We start from the raw sequence: 12,958 nt of genomic DNA on the forward strand, positions 1-12,958 counted from the left end.
AATGAAAAGTGTTGCTTTTATGGCAGAAATGGCCTGACAACTCTACCACAGCTTCATCTATGTGTGTGAAGTGAGTAGTGAGGGGAGTAAGTGAGTTAGTTCTGGCTGCACTGATCCAGGCAAGTCATCACGTTCTGTGTTTGACGCCGGCCACAAGCTTGTGTGCTGCAGCCCTCCATGATTGATTCTTTTTCGGGGCTATGCCTTTGGGCCTTATTAAATCAAAATGTAAACTCACTCTTAAAACGGATTGCAGGGAAAATGTCAGTAGTCACCGGCTCACTACTCCAACCATCATCCTCAGGGGTGGACCTCGCTTATTCAGACAAGCTAAAAAGTCAGCCAACCTTTCCGGAATCACCCTTAGAATTTCCCAGTGCCATAAAAAGAGGATGCCGATTAGGCCGATGACAAGCAACAAACAGTTTATGTGCTAAATGCTTCTCGTGAATGAGTTATTTTGGCCAGTGTTTTGCGAACATAAGTGTGATTATGTCTGCATAATCCTACACGCAAGCGAACATCCTTGAGTCAACAAATTCTTGTTGTCTCGGGAAAATATAGCTTTGTTAGGCAATCGTCATGAATATCGCCCCAAAATCAGAAAACGAGTCCATATGACAACCTATTTTGACACTTAAAATCCCAACAACAGCTTGCACCAGGCCCCTTAAAAGCCCGGGCCCAGCTGCACCTCACGGTCCGCCCCTGGTAAGACTCTCAATAAAAACAGTTATTGGTTAGGTTAGATTCGACAAAATGTTCTGATAAGCCTCATACACAATTTGCACATACATATAATAAGGGCCGGCCCAGGCCATTTGGGGGCCCTAAGCAAAATAATGCAAAAGGGCACATATTTTTGGCCCACCATTTCGTCACAGTGTACTGTGAAACCCATACATGCAATCCAACCCATGCGTCCATATTTTGTATATTAATCAGATTTTGTTGCACTGCATACTTCAAACTTCTCACCCCAAATGATTGTCAGTAGTTTCAGTAGATAGCGCCAAACCTTTTTCTAAAAGTGGAAAGAAAGAAGTTAAGGAAGAATTTTTTTTAAGCTTGTAATCAAGTATCAAAACTCACAAAAGTCAAATAAAGCAAACTGTAGTCAACAAAATAGAATAAAAATAAAACAATTGCCAGATTGGGGGCCCCCTAGTGGTCAGGGGCCCTAAGCAGCTGCATAGTCTGCGTATAGGCTGGGCCGGCCCTGCATATCATTAGACGTAGACTACGTTGGCATCAGTGATAAATGATGATTAATCGAAGGATCATACATTATATTTGCTGAGCAGGAACAATAATTTGTATCAGCACACATTCACGGCACCAACATGGATGAATAATCCAATTTGCAGACACGTTGGCGCTAATTGCTGCATTCATGCACTATGACAGGCATGAGGTTGCTGCGTGCATACATAAACACGCTCAATGAACTGAAGCTATAAACAAGAGAAAAGGCTCCTATTCACACCTGTGGGCAGAGCTGAATGTGCTCCCTCACAAGTCAAGCCAGGTCACCTTTTCTGTAGCCACTTAGCATGTGTTTAAAACACGAGAACATTAAATTAACTCATTCACTCCCAGCCATTTTCGCCCCTTCGGTCCCAGCCGTTTTACTGGATTTTGACTGATTTTGCAAGGCCCACAGAAAATTGTGTTCTATTGCTATATAAAAATGGAACCCACCAAAAGAAAGATTAGACTCTCTTCTTTTAGCAGGAAAAAAAAGTAAGTTCATATCTATTTATCCATTCTTTAGAAATCAGCATTAGAAAATAGCTTAGTTCCAGCAATTTTCCAATTTCTGATGAAAAAAAACTGAGAAATTGATCTTTTTGTGAAAGCATACACTTCAAACATAACTTGACTTTAACACAGCTATTTTTTTGTTTTAGTTACATCCCAAACATCTGACTAATGTTTTCCTTTTACAAAATAACAAACAACAAGACAAATAGAGCTTTTGATAGAAAGTAACAATTTATTTACACATAACTAAGATGACACTGTTGTGGCCACGACAGACAGGTTAACTTTTCCCTCATCGCCGCCCGTCTCATCAAGATGGATTTTTTTTAGTCTCTGCGGGGTCTGCTCGGCGAGCAGCACTGACTCAACGACATTGTCCGCTGCACTGGTGGTCCCGGTCGTTCTGCTCGATCTTCCAGCGCCTGGCATCCCGGGCATCTCTCAGTTGTTCTGCCCGGTCGTCCGCCGCCTGGCATCCTTCTGCCGGCGCCCCGGCCGTTCGTTGCCGTTGAATCGGGTTGCGGGTCTTACCAAATGCGCTACTGCCCTCCAGTAGCCAGTTTTATTGTTTTAAAATGGATTTTCAGCTTTGTGCTTTGGAGCTCAGTTGAATCAGAACCCAGAGATGTCTCTCATGAAAATAATGTAACAGACGTATAAATACGTCTTTGGGACACTGAAACAACTAAAAATAGAACGTAGTTATATGTTTTTGGGAGCAAATGAGTTGCTGTTGCTTCACCATATTAATGCTAACTGTGCTAAAGTTGAAGTAAAAAGCTACAGTTTTTTAATCTTGACTAACATCAACATAAAAAAATCCTCTCAATTAAAAATACAAGATAATGAATTATGACAAGTTTAATATTTGGATTAAAGATGCACCGCTCTTAACCAATGCCGGGGCAGCTTTTTCATATGTAGCAAAAACAAACTACGGGAGGAACATGTCGGCGCTCTGAACATATTTCAGCATATAATTTTCGTCGAGTACAATAACTGCATGCAAAATTTGCGGCCTGAAAGTTTCGAGAGGTGGAGTTAAATCGGCCAGTTTCAATACCTCGAACCTGATAAAACATTTTAAGACGAAACGTGAACAAACACAAAGAGTTTGAGGCTACAACAGCAGCAACTGCTAACAAGAGAAAGATTAACTCACTTGTCCGGCACGGCTAAACTGTTCTTGTATTTTTCAAAAACCGTGAGAAGAGTCTGGGACCCAGCTCCTTAATGGCCTCTTGAGCCTGAACAAAATCATCCGTGTAATCACATTCATTTACTTTGCATGACGTTTTCTTAACGAGCAATGTGACTCTTGCACGTCGGAAGTCAGAAAACAATGAAACTTTTTTTGCCATAAAAATGCATGCACAGCTTTCCTGTTCTAAACACTGAATTTCAACTTTTTTGACCGCCTGGTGGGCTCAGAACACCAAAAAAATGAAACCAAAAAACTGATATATTCTAGAGATGTATATGTGTCAATCCTCTGAGCCAGATTTTTTTTTTTTTTTGTCTCAGAGCTGATCACTGAAATTTTTGCACTATAAGGCTCACCTGTCTATAAGCCGCCACCCACCCACCAAATTTGACACAAAAACAGCATTTGTTCAAGCCGCACGGGAGTATAAACCGCAGCCTTCCACACCTTATTATGGGATATTTAGACCAAAAGATATTAAGCAGTGACTCTTTATTTGACAGCGGCATCATATGACTGTCATTAAGACCAAATGAACCACCACTTGCTTCAAGAAGCTTAATTTAGCCATCACTGGTCCCTTGGGGGAGACAGTCAACCTCTGCTGCCACCTGCTGTCAACACTGTGTCAGGGAGATTCAATTTTGAACTCCAAGACAAGTGACAATTCGATAGCTCGAATGAGAAATGAATCAACACAGCCAAGGATTGCCTGCTTCGAAGACTTTATAGAACACAAGACATATATCCAGAGTACAATGGTGTGCTCCAGCCAGATGCTGTGAACACGCAGGAGTACAAAGAGAATACACAAGTCAAGGGTTTACATATGCTTGTTGAAAGGGCGTTGCTTACTATGAAAACGATACCTAATATGAAAGCAAAAACGAATCTTATTACAGCCCACCGCTGGTGATTTTCAGCTGAAAAACATTGTGAGTTACGACCTTGGAAAACTAGTGCTAGCTGGTACAAGGGGGAGTAAAATCAAATAAGACAGTCCACAGAAACCCTTTGTATTTTGTTCAAAGAAATAGGTAGAGCACACAAATATGGATACAGTCACAGCACAAATGAATATAGTGTCACAGCAGTTATGTTTTATAAGCATGAATAAAATATTCACACACTTATGGTACAACATGCCTCCTAGCATGCATTGCAGCGCTACAGATGTAAATCAAAATTCATGTTCTGTGCTAATTATTTCTTCAGTTACTGTTCCAGTTGTTTCATTAATTGCTTAGTTATGGTTTTTTGGTAACACTTCATTTGAAAGTGGCACCATTAGACTGTCATTAGTCATGAGCATTTATGAATGCTTATAACAATGTTATTTAGTGCTAATCTGCAAATGACGTCACTTTAAAATTAATGTAAAAGATCCAAGCTGAACATAAACTGAGTTAGTGACATATTTTGCCAGATGACGCTTAATGAAATCTGTCATCAGCATTCAGTAATGCCCGTGATAGTGTCATGTCAGAATTATGACGGTCTTATGACAGTCTTATGACGCCATTGTCAAATTAAGTGTTACATAATAACCCAAATAAATTAACAAATAAGCCGCACTGGACAATAAGCTGCAGGACTCAAAATGAAGGAAAAAATTACCAGCTTATAGTCCGAAAATTACAGTAATTAACTGTGGAATCGCACTCTCATCGGGTGTGCTTAGCTCACTCGACTGATGACATGTTTAGGTAGCCGGGTCATCATAGTTCAATTTAACTTGTTTCCTAAGGCAAAGCAGGTAGATAGTCTTTAACCTAGTTTTTTGTTCATGATGCAAGAGTTCTGAAAAGGTTTTTCATACATTTTTCAGGGTTTCCCGAGTGATCTTTCAGGGGAAAAAACTTAAAATTGTTTTTTGTTTCCTGACATTTGAAACAAGGAGCCAGGTGGAAATGGCTTATGTCTCCTTGGTTGCATACTGAGATAAAACCAGATGGCTGCCAAACACACACACACCCTTAATACATTTTTAGGCAGACAAACACCTTCAATATATCACCCATTGCATTTGCCAATAATGAGCTAGATGTGTTTGTGGGAAGAAAATTAGGCATACAGAAATCTAAACTTAGCAGTGTTTTCCACACATGCGCGCACACTGAGTCAGCGGAGGACCCCCCTCCACCCGCCAAGTGAAATCCCAGAATATCGACGGCATGATTCCCTTCTTTAGAAGTGTTCTCGATTCTTCTTCTCGTCACGTATTTTTTATGAACTCAAAGACGAAGAATGACAAAGAAACTGTTCAGTCAGATATCCTCCCTTCATCAGAAGAAATTATTCTCATCCTGACAGCACAAAGTCACCCGAGGAGTCCATTCAGGAAAATAGAAACAAAAGAGTTGTTGATTTCTACCCTGACTTTGCTCGAAGGAGAAAATCCTTACCTTCACCGGGAGGTCATTTTAGTCTTGTTCAAGAATTAATCCATACAGTCTTGATTTTGGCAACCCTTTTTAGATGAAAATGCTTATTATCATTGTTGGGCACGTTACTTTAAAAAAGTAATTAGTTATAGTTACTCACTACTTCTTCCAAAAAGTAACTGAGTTAGTAACTGAATTACTCTATAGAAAAAGTAACTAGATACCAGCGAAAGTAGTTATTTCCGTTACTTTAAAAAGAAGTCGTTGTATGTCAAAAAATTTGAAATTTTCTGAGCAGTATTCGAGTCAGTTGAATAGAGAAGAACAGACAGGTAGTTGTGTTATAGAACCTTGTAATATTTATTGCACCTCATCAGCAACAGATTTATCCTACACTTGAAGTGCAACAAAAATAAACAGTAAACAATATAATGACATAACAATCTGCAGTAAACAATATAAAGTGAGTTTAATCAATTAAATCTAACTCTCACAACCTGAGACAACTGGTCAAGTAGACATAGCCTACTGTACTTCAGTATTTTGACTTGAAATAGTGTTTATATCTCCACCTCGTAAAGGACAAATTTTCCTCTGAATGCTCTGCCATCATATCCCTCTGCATCTGTTTTGCGTGTGTGTGTTTGCTGCACGCGCTGTTCCGGTTTGTGTGTGAAAACACCGGCTCTGATTGGCTTACTATGGCACATGACTCTAACCCTCAGCCAATCACTTCCATCGCATCTATCCAGGTGGTGCATTCAGGTAGCCTCATCCCCTTACTCCTCCCGTCACCCTCAATATAGAAGCAGCATTCTTGCTGGCTGACAGTGGGGGATGGGAACGCAGCTAGCATTCAGGTGTAGCAAAAACAGAAACGTTAGCAAGCTTTGGAAAGCACTGTCTAATTGAATGAGCAGTGACAAACAGCCTGGAGTCATAAGAAGTACGTGCTATAATATTCTGAGACAGAATTACCCGAGGCACCCTAAAGTGCACACGGCGCCAATATTGTTGTGCTCACATGATGCGGGAGTGAGTTAGAGACACGGTCTGCCAAGAGCCGTACGTTTGTGTTAATGTTGAAGTTATGTGTGTAACGGCGTGTAACGTTATGTAACGGCGTTATTTATAACGGCGTTGTTCCCAACATTGCTTATGAGTCTTAGTCATATTTTAGTCATTTCAAAATGTGTTCGTCTTCGTCTACTTTTCGTTAACGAAAACTGACAAATTTCGTCTAGTTGTAGTCAGCTCTTACTCAAAATGTTTTCGTTTGTAAAATTCAAACGCTTTGCTCCAACGTTAAAGGTTTCCAACAATTTCGAATGAACATTGACAGACGAGCACATGTTGTAGGATCTACAAGGACAAAGCTAACTTCATCAATGCTAACTACATTATTTTCAATTAATTATAGCTTCCTGGACGTCATGAACTACATACATACCAAGTTGTCAGCTCGTCACACTGAAGTTTATGCGAATGCTTACGCTAACACAAATGTTATGCTAACGCTACGAGCTAATTTTAGACACACACTGATTGCCGTTTAAATCCCGGGATTTAAAGGGGTAGCCCTCATGTTTGAGAGCAATGTCCCGGGTTAACTGACGTGGAGGGAGATTAGCGGGGTCGCTTCCTTGGATAATATCCGTGACTTACCCGGGATGCGACATCTGTGAAAGCAGGCGTAATTCCCGGGTCACAGGGTGAAGGCTGATGACGTAGATATCATGGCGGACCGATCGTCATTTCCGCTTTCTTCGCAGTAAGACGAAAATCTGTTAAGCAAACATCCCAATTATCAACATGGCAAACTGAAAATAGCAAAATTCAACTGGAATCTGTCAGGGAAAACGCGGGGAGGTGGTTGTGTGGACCCAATTGCAGGGAAACAAAAGGCAGCCAAGGAGGTGGTGGTGATCTCAAAAACGTTTTAATAATAATTAACAAAACACAAAGTACAACCAAAAGTACTGGGGATAAAAAAAGGCAAGGTTCAAACAAAACTTACTTTACCGGAGGGTTTAGAACACGAGGGCTTGGACAGGATCTTGGCTTTAACACAGACATAGACACTGACATAGACAATGACGCAACAAAGACTGAAAAGAAACTGGGAGCTTATATACACACACACACACACACACACACAGAAAAGGGTTAACGACACAACGAGGAACAGGTGAGGATGCAGGTTAAGGGATACGCTAGGAGCAGGTGAAATCAATGGGCAATCACAGGGACAAGTCACACTAGGAGAAAACCAACACAAAACCTAACAGAATCATAACGAAATTAAATTCTACTGGATCGTTGAGCCGAGGAAGAGACGGTCTATCATCCATCTTTGGAAAAATGTGGTTTAATACATGCGGGGTAAATAAGTATTCAGTCAACCACTAATTGTGCAAGTTCTCCCACTTGAAAATATTAGAGAGGCCTGTAATTGTCAACATGGGTAAACCTCAACCATGAGAGACAGAATGTGGAAAAATAAACAGAAAAATCACATAGTTTGACTCTTAAAGAATTTATTTGCAAATCATGGTGGAAAATAAGTATTTGGTCAATACCAAAAGTTCATCTCAATACTTTGTTATGTACCCTTTGTTGGCAATAACAGAGGCCAAACGTTTTCTGTGACTCTTCACAAGCTTTTCACACACTGTTGCTGGTATTTTGGCCCATTCCTCCATGCAGATCTCCTCTAGAGCAGTGATGTTTTGGGGCTGTCGTTGGGCAACACATACTTTCAACTCCATCCACAGATTTTCTATGGGGTCGAGATCTGGAAACTGGCTAGGCCACTCTAGCACGTTAAAATGCTTCTTATGAAGCCACTTCTTTGTTGCCCTGGCTGAGTGTTTGGGATCATCGTCATGTTATAAGACCCAGCCACGTCTCATCTTGATTGCCCTTGCTGTTGAAAGGAGATTTTCACTCAAAATCTTTCGATACATGGCCCAATTCATTCTTTCCTTTACACAGACCAGTCGTCCTGGTCCCTTTGCAGAAAAACATCCCCAAAGCATGATGTTTCCACCCCCATGCTTCACAGTGGGTATGTTGTTCTTCGGATGCAATTCAGTATTCTTTCTCCTCCAAACACGAGAACCTGTGTTTCTACCAACAAGTTCTATTTTGGTTTCATCTGACCATAACACATTCCCCCAGTCCTCTTCTGGATCATCCAAATGCTCTCTAGCGAACCGCAGACGGGCCTGGATGTTTACTGGCTTCAGCAGGGGGACACGTCTGGCAGTGCAGGAAGTTTGTAGTGTTTACTTTATAACCACTGTATTCGTGGCCATTTTTAACACAAAGTTGCAATTTCTAAAGGGGTGAAAAATTTGACAGAACACCTGTTAACACCCGCGGGCGTACCATATTCAATGGATGACGATCTTGACGAAAAGTATAGCTGTCCTAAGCAGCCGGATTTAGAATTCCCCTAAAAAATGATGGAAAACAAAAAAACGCTTATTTTCAACTTATTATAATTGAATTATTATTAATTATTCTTGGAAGTTAATATTATTGCTTAAACTGCGTTTCGGGTTCATCAACATGTTGTGCTCCCCCTGCCCCAAAAGTCAAACTCCACCTATGGACAGAACACTCCCTGTGTCAGCCCTTAAATAACTTTTAGAAATGCCATAATTAAATAATAAAAGTTAGAAAGCAGTGAGTACCTTTGGAAAATATACTGTTTTTCATTCCAAACACACAGATCGGGTCAGATATGAGTATTTCCTTCCCGTTGCCGGCAAAGTCAGCCATGGCCTGCTTTTCAAATGCATCTGAAAGATCATCCTGACCGATTATATTACTGCATCGGGTGGGTTCAGAGTGATTTTCCTTTATCTGCTTGGAAGAATCTTGAGGCTGACAATCATTGTGTGCAGTCAACACCAACTGACTCAGTGATTGTGATGTGAAACAGAGCAACAGGCATTTAGGAAGTGGCCTGATTAACTTTGTTGAGTGCAAGTATAATGTGTCATTCACCGCAATAAAAATGCCATGGGGCGGGAATGTTATTACGAGAAGAGCTCAAAGTTTTTTCTTCTTTATATACTCATTGAATCACTGATTTAAATCAGTCAAATCTGCAGCAAATGATCAAAAGTTTGAACATCATTTTTACCGGTACTGTGCTGTCACCTTACTTATTTCAAGTTTGCACTGAAATGTCACTGTTATTGCACTGCTAATGCCACAACAATTTCACATGCATCACACTAAGCAGTATGTTCTCAGACATCTGTGTCAACCTGGGTACTGAATATGCAACATTTGCATAGTTACATTATTGCATTTTTGCACTGTTACATCAATATCTATGCACAAACTGTTATTTGCCCTTTCTCATCAAGTCACCCCGAAAGCAAGTGACTGTATGCCAGATCCGGCGTCAGCTCGCCAGGTTCACATAGCAATCACGTCTGCTGAATGCCTCAGTGCACAAAATGCAGCTGGGAACATCATTCTGACAGTCCAAATGATAGGTTACTGTTTTCCGAAATTTCCGGGTTCGCGGTGAGTCAGCAACCAGCACACTTTTGCTCAATAGACGATGTTTATTGATTAGAAAATGCAGAATAAATGAGATTTATTGATTACAATCCCACAAAAGCAAGCAACAAGTATCAAAACAAGAACAAGTGGTAACGATGACGTCAGATCTAGTTTGTCAATTCCAGAATCCCCGCGTTACCGTTACAGCACAACAAACTGTTCCTTAACAATGAAAATCGCTTACCGTTGACAAATGAGCGGGGAGCCAAACGCTCCGGCAAAGCGGCGAAGGAACAAAGCCAAGCGACCTATATATAATCCTCTGGCAGACTTCCGGGGAGTTGGGGGAATCTCCCGACCAGAGGTTGCGCTAGACATTTTCGTTGTCTGTCATTTTGACTGACAGGGTCATAAAAATCCGGTCATAATCTATTTTTACCAGTCACTGAAATTTTTAAAATGATAATGATGACATATTCAATAGTATTTAGTTTTCATTCATTTTTAATTTTGTAACGCTTGCTTGGCGGCGAAAAATTAGACACTGAAGTTGTATTTTTCTCCCTCTTTTTACTCTGCTTACCGCCAACAACACCAACAAAACAACTCCACTCCCAAAGAAAAAGAGGCAACCATATAGACCCCAATCACCAACGTCACACAATGATCTTAATTGTGGTTGTCAGCCCAAAATCTTCTAAATATATATTAAATGCATCTTACCAGATATAAAATGACTACTACATAGTCTGTGGTGATCGTTTGGTGCCCCGATTTCTTGTCGAATTACAGCAGTCCATCTCGCTCTCCTCTTCGGTAATTCCAGCTCCAATAGCATATATTTAAAAATGCTACCGTTCACAAGTTCGTAGTTGGATCACGGCGATCTCGGCGAACCACTGTCTGTCACAATTCCTCCCTCTCTCGGCCTCTCCCGGGAGTCGAGCGGTCATCATCATTGTGGAACGCAAACTATATATGTTCGATATATGTCCATCAACGTACAAGTCAAGTTGTCTTCTCTTTTATAACAGCATTTCCCAGCTGTAAACAAACGAATAAAAACTTGTAACACTTGGATATATGCGGTGCATTCAAACACGATTAGCAACAGGCGGCTAGCAGCAGTAGCAGAAGCTAGTTGTTGTAAAAATGATTAAACTTCGTAATTACAATCATCATCGTAATATCAATAGCAAAGGCAACAAGTCGTTTCATGCGCCAGATTTTAGGTTTCGTATTTTTAGAGCACATTACCTTCCAGAACAGCGGGGGCATGACTGCAGGAGCTGTCAGTTTTGTCCATCTCCTTATGACGAGTACGAGCACCCATGGTTTGGAAATCGACATGGTACGAAGCATGGAGGCCTTGGCTTGGTTCTCCACCCGCCTACATCAAAATAACATTCCCGGGATCTTGTATAAAGACCTTCCAACTTCTATTCCACCGCCATTGACTTCAATGGTAAACAGGCGGAAACGGAAGGGGAAGGAAGACATAAGGAAGTAAACCGGTACCTCGAAAACTTGTTTATACACAGGCGGCAATCTAGTCCACCAATTGGATCACGCGCTGGCACACCGGGTGCACCAATAAGAACCTCGCGTTGATGTGTCAATCACGGTGCCGCCGCCAGACCCCGGTTACACTACAATATTCTGACAGAATAGCCAACGACGTCATGCATTAGGAGAGACAATAGCTAATTAATGTGCCACCCTGTGGTCTGGGGTGTGAATTGCAACCTGTCAAAATGACTGACGGACTTCAGTTTTTTCCGTCACGTTTTAAAAAACCGGTCAACGACGGAAAATTTCCGGTTAACGCGACCCCTGCTCCCGACTCTTATAGGCATAATAATACAAATGGGGAAACCAAATCCGTTGCATCACCGGAATTGCGCAGGGAAGATTTTTGAATGTACTTATATATTTTAAAATGCGCTGAATCGATTCGGCTTGTTGCCCGCATCGAATCGAATTGTCCATGCCCCGCATCGGGATGCATCGCCGCATCGATTATTGTTGACACCACTAATTACCACTATATCACCACTTGCTGCTAGTCACTTATTCGCTTTATTCCCAATCAGTGTACAATGTATTGGAAGTATGTAATTTTTTATATTGTATTAGCTAGGGTTGTTCCGATCATGTTTTTTTGCTCCCGATCCGATCCCGATCATTTTAGTTTGAGTATCTGCCGATCCCGATATTTCACGATCCGATTGCTTTTTTTTTTTTTTTGCTCCCGATTCAATTCCAATCATTCCCGATAATTTTTCCCGATCATATACATTTTGGCAATGCATTAAGAAAAAAAATGAATACAACTCGGACGAATATATACATTCAACATTCAGTACATAAGTACTGTATTCGTTTATTATGACAATATATCCTCAAGATGGCATACATTATTAACATTCTTTCTCTGAGAGGGATCCACGGACAAAAAGACTTGTGACTTTGTATATTGTGACTAAATATCGCCATCGAGTGTTTTTGTTGAGCTTCCAGTAAATGATACAGTAGCCATGCCCAAATGCATGATGGGAAGTGGAACCATGACTGTGCGTAGTGCTACCAATTGATATATCTTCTCTGCGTTGGGAAATAACATAAGGTGTTAAGGAAAAGATCAATTGCGACCTTGCTTCCCCACATTGCTTCCCATGATATTTCTAATCATAGGGAGAGGGATTGTAAGGCTTTAGCCAATTAAAAAAAAAGGCTCCAAAGGCTGCCAAAATTCACTCTACTCATTTTACGCTGCCTTTTATCTCTCTACATAGGTAAAACGGCGCCATTACAGATTGAGCGCGACAATGCATGAGTGGGTCGTGCAGCGCATGCATTAATTGCGTTAAATATTTTAACGTGATACATTTTTTTTAAAAATTAATTTTCGCCGTTATCTGGATAAATTTGATAACCCTACCTTAAGCCTAAACTAAAGACTCTGGATGAGTGTAACATATTATGTCTGTAACGTTAAATACAATTAGAAAACAATTTAATTAAAAAATATATACTGTGCTTTTTCTCCCCACTGTATATATTAAAAAAAGGCATGGCCGAT

The 12,958-nt window shown here is 40.7% G+C and overlaps 1 long non-coding RNA gene across 1 annotated transcript in view; it reads right to left on the reverse strand.

Moving 5' to 3' along the window:
• Positions 1–12,958, reverse strand: part of LOC130908759 (uncharacterized) — a 142,055-nt gene that overhangs the window by 53,586 nt on the left and 75,511 nt on the right. Inside the window, exon 2 of the long non-coding RNA XR_009061645.1 lies at positions 7,018–7,136. This is a non-coding gene — a long non-coding RNA (uncharacterized LOC130908759). The remainder of the gene's footprint in view (positions 1–7,017; positions 7,137–12,958) is intronic.

The sequence above is a fragment of the Corythoichthys intestinalis genome, chromosome 20 (genome assembly GCF_030265065.1).
Source record: "Corythoichthys intestinalis isolate RoL2023-P3 chromosome 20, ASM3026506v1, whole genome shotgun sequence".
Lineage (NCBI taxonomy): Eukaryota > Metazoa > Chordata > Actinopteri > Syngnathiformes > Syngnathidae > Corythoichthys > Corythoichthys intestinalis.